Here is a 5,001-nt window from a genome sequence, read left to right on the forward strand (position 1 = left end):
GTTGACGGATACAAGTTCCCGCTCCAGAAGCCGGTTTATTACGTATCCACGGTCCTCACCCCATGCAAATCCCGATACCCACACTATCAAAAAATAGCATATGCGGTCTTCATGGCATCCCGGAAGCTACGACACTACTTTCAATAGTGTTCGATAATGGTGGCCTCCGAAGTACCACTCAATGACATAATAAATAATCGCGACGCTACGGGCCGAATCGCTAAATGGGCCATGGAGCTCCTTCCGTTCGACATAACATACAAGCCACGGCGGGCCATCAAGTCGCAAGTACTAGCTGACTTTGTTGCCGAATGGACAGAAGCCGAACTCCCTAAAGAGTATGGCGCGTACTCTATTTGGATCATGCACTTCGATGGCTCAAAAATGCTCGCCGGATTGGGAGCAGGTGTAGTCCTGACGTCTCCCACCGGAGACACGGTCCAGTACGTCCTCCAAATATTATACACAGACTCCAACAATGCAGCCGAATACGAGGCTCTGTTGCACGGTCTTCGGATGGCAGTCTCTATGGGCATTCAATGCCTAGAAGTGCGCGGACATTCAAACCTCGCAATATCACAATAAACAGAGACTTTGATGCCAAGGATCCGAAAATGGTGGCCTACCGTAATGCCGTCCTCAAAATGTCAGCTCGGTTCGAGGCGCTCGAATTCCACCATGTGGCTCGAGAAAACAATCAAGCGGCAGATATCCTCGCCCGCATCGGTGCTAAACGCGACACTGTCCCACCTAACATATTCTTGGAAAGGCTGTTCAAGCCATCCATGGTATGAGAAGGGGAGTCTGGCGATACTAGCACGGATCGGAATAGACCCCCAGATTCCGAACTATCAGACATAATCGGAGGCTCCACCACCGAAATAACATCCTCGGCCCACGAAATCATGGTTGTAATCGCCCAGTGGACTGAGCCTTTCTCGGCCTACGTAAACAGGCAGGAGCTCCCCGAAGACCAAAATGAAGCACGTTGCATCTTTCGGCATTCTAAAGCTTACAAAGTCCATGAAGGGGAACTCTATAAGAAAAGTGTGACCGGAGTGCTCCAAAGGTGCATCTCCGAAGAAGAAGGGCGGCAACTCTTGGTTGAAATCCATGCCGGACTGGGCGGGCACCATGCCGCGGCTCGAGCACTAGTCAGCAAGGCCTTCCATACAGGCTTCTATTGGCCGACGGCCCGAGCAGATGCACAGGACCTTGTCCAACACTGCGTCGGCTGCCACCTCTTTGCCAATCAGAGTCATATTCCCCCTACCGCTCTGCAAACAATCCCCATAACTTGGCCCTTCACGGTCTGGGGGCTAGATATGGTCAGACCTCTTAAAGGGGGAAGCCATAAGAAAAAATACTTATTGGTCATGGTGGACAAGTTCACCAAATGGATAGAAGCCAAACAAGTCAAAACGGCTGAATCCGGACCAGTAATAGACTTCATATCTGGGGTCGTCCACCAATACGGCGTCCCCCACAGCATCATCACTGATAATGGCTCAAATTTCACAGCCGATGAAGTGAAAGCTTGGTGCGGCAAAATGGGCATTGAGCTTGACTACGCTTCTGTCTACCATCCCCAAACAAACAGCCAGGTCGAACGGGCAAACGGTCTCATCATGAGCAGCATCAAACCCAGACTAGTGCGATCCCTGACAGAGTCGGACACGCACTGGGTCGAAGATCTTGATTCCATGCTCTGGGGGCTGCGGACCACGCCGAATTGCACCACCGGATATACACCATTTTTTATGGTGTACGGTGCGGAAGCAGTACTACCCTGCGACATAATACATGATTCACCTCGCGTACCCATGTACGAAGAGAAGGAAGCCAAGTTAGATTGGCAGGATAACTTGGATGCCCTGGAGGAGGAGTGCGACGTCGCAAAAGCCCGCTCCGTATTCTATCAGCAGCAGGCTCGATGGTACCAAAGCAGAGAAGTGCGGGCCAAAACTTATAGTATTGGCGAACTCGTTCTATGCCTACCGGAGAAGAAGAAGGAGAAGCTCAAACCTAAGTGGGAAGGCCCCTTCTTCATTGATAACGTTCTCATCGGAGGAGCGTACGGCTTACATAATGCATCCGATAACAGACTCAAGCCAAACCCATGGAACGCGGCCAGACTCCCGAGATTCTACGCCTCGTGCCGAACTCATTGTTCGTCTCCGTACCCCCTCCTTTTTAATTATGCTCCCTCCCTTTTTCCTTTCTCGACCTTTTTTCCTCTTCACACAAAGTATTTAATACAGTACGGACGCCTGGATCACTCCGGCCGCACTATGTGTGTAAGCAACACCTTGGGTCTTCCTATACGGAAGCTAAATATAATTACTCTAATGGCTTTTTGCGCATCACATATGCGTTCCTTTTTCCATATGTGCCTTTTCTTCACCATTATATGCATCGATATGACTTAAGATGTGGCCAAGCTGGGTTGCCTGGCTCTTGTGTTGATGCCCTACGTTCCCGTTAACTTGGCTAGGGCATAAGGGGAGCACCTCTGCGATTGTTACTGTCGGTTTAGCCGGATGTGTACCTCAGACTGGTTGAAGCCGAAAGCTAGCGTCCTTAAGGGAATATTCGGTCGGTGAACAAAAGATGTATTCATTTATTACAACATAAATCCCCAGAAGTTTTGTTCGCAGTACGGACATGTGCATCGTCGCATGCGTACCCAGGGAAAGGAACCCCTAATGGAACTATTCTCCCTGGAAGATGTTTCTTACTATCCATGTAATATAACTTAACTAGTTGGGTACTTGTCTGTTCAAGCACTTATGACCCCTATGCCTGGTTTCCATGCATACCCCGGTTCAGTATAACTGAGCGGGTATTCAGATACACCCTGGACTATCGGATCTGGGGGCTGAAGCGAAAAGTTCCGCCAAGACAAATGATTTTCATCCGGCTAGGGACTACTTATGTCCATTGAATTACACAGTCACTTGGACTGACTATATTCCTGCTCTACACCATCCAATAGGCTATCTAGCTTACAATCCTGTTGGGAATACTTTGCGGATAATGCTACCTGGTCATACACCAGACTCACGGGGATTTCTTGCCCATCTGGCCTCGCCGGTCCAACTTCGGCCATATGGTTCGGGTCCAGCTTGGTGCAGCGCGTCTTCACCATCGCCTAGGATTCTCTTGCACCTTGTCGGCAGGCTGACATCTTCCACAATCGGAAGCGCCGCCGTGCTCCTTGAAGCACGTCCACAAGCTCCCCCATGCCCTTCGGCAGGAAGCTTGATGGCCACAAGGCCTGAGCAACTCCCTGCATCACCTGCCGAGCTCGCTCGTGTAGTTGTGAGTGGTCTTGCAGTAAATCGCCAGCAGAGGCGGGCATCTCCTCCTCAGGGAGGCCCGTTAACATACCTGCAAGTAAAAATTCTTTCAATATGCTTCCTCGCCGAGCTGTACTACAGTTTGTCAGGGCACTTACTATAAATGCCACGCCGAAGCCTCTTGTTCTCCTTTACGGAGTCCGCCAGCTAAGCGCGGACGTCTTTTAATTCCACGTCCAGCCAGACATTGGTATCTTGAAGATTGTTCTTCTCCTGCCTAACCTGCGTAAGAACGCGCTCGCCAGCCTTTAGCTGCCTTTTGAGATGCGACTCGTCATCTCTTATGCCCTACGGATTCACCCCAGGAATGTCTGTAGAATTTTCTGTTAGACTTGTCATACCAGCCACTTACCAACTGGTGCAGCTTCGTACAATTGAGACAAATGTTACCAGATGAGGACTTCTGGGATTCCTCTAACTTGGAAATCATGGCTCTCAGCTGGGCCTTGCACTCCTCCAGCTCCCGAGACAATTGCTCATTCTTATCTACAAGGACCTGTGCATAAATTGATCCTCAAAACAGTTGTTCCAACCATTTCAAGTCTCAGGGTCTACTGCTATACATGCTTATCAAATTTTCTTACCCGTATATCTTTGGTATACTGGTCCGTCGCTCGGGCAAGCCCGCCTTGAGCAGCTCTAATGTACGCGTCTCCCGAATTGAAAGCATTAAATACCTCTTCAGAAAAGATGTTGTGGCGAAGCACGGCTTGTCGGCGCCAGTGATTCATGGCACTCTCTACTTCGGAATTCGTGGCGGAGAGCATATCCGCGTCCTCTGTCGGAGGACAATGCGGCATCGGCCCCACGTCCGCCTCCTCTAACGAAGCCGCCTCTGGAAGCCGGTTGGTGGAGGTGTGATTGGCAGGATCCCCGGATATAGTCCAACTACTCCTCTTCCTGTCAGGACACGAAGGGCGCTGTCACATTTCAAGTACAATAATCACAGAACAGGTTTTTACCTTACCTTTGTAGCGGCGTTTCGGCCCTAACCGCCTTCCTCTTACGCCTGCCCGATCTAGACACTCGTTGCCGACGGTCCCCTAGGGGCTCGGCCCCGCGCTCTGATCCCTGTATCTGCAAAAACACGACACTTCAGGTGCAAGGCACAACATCAGAAAGGAATCCTCTTCGGAGGATAGGGTTTTCGGCTTGGCTTACACGCGACGTGGGTAGTAGTCCGGGATAGTTGGCGATAATAGCCACTGAGGTGCCATCGCAGCTCGCCTGATGAAATATCCCGTTGACAAGCTCCACAGTAATATCCGGATCTTCTTCGAGTCCTGGATCGAGGGCCCTTCCGGGGTCCTCTGGCTGCGGGGAGGGGCTGGAGATTGTTTCTACGGTCCTCCTCAGTTCCTACTCAGAAATATCAAGGTAAATAATCTTGGCAAAGAATGCCACAATAAGTAAAGCAAGGGAAAACCCATCTTGGGGTTTTGTACATAGAAAACCCATCCCGCGGTTTAATGTGGAGGAATTCTTCTTCTTCCCCCTTATATAAATCGGAAAATATCCTTCCCAGACCCTTGGCAGAGTCCGGATCTTTACGTACACAGCGGGTGGCATCATCTTCCCCGTTGTAGTGCCACATGGGCTTCCCCCGATATTGAAGCGGCTGCACTCCCCGCATTATGCATAT

The sequence above is a fragment of the Triticum dicoccoides genome, chromosome 3B (assembly GCF_002162155.2).
Source record: "Triticum dicoccoides isolate Atlit2015 ecotype Zavitan chromosome 3B, WEW_v2.0, whole genome shotgun sequence".
NCBI lineage: Eukaryota > Viridiplantae > Streptophyta > Magnoliopsida > Poales > Poaceae > Triticum > Triticum dicoccoides.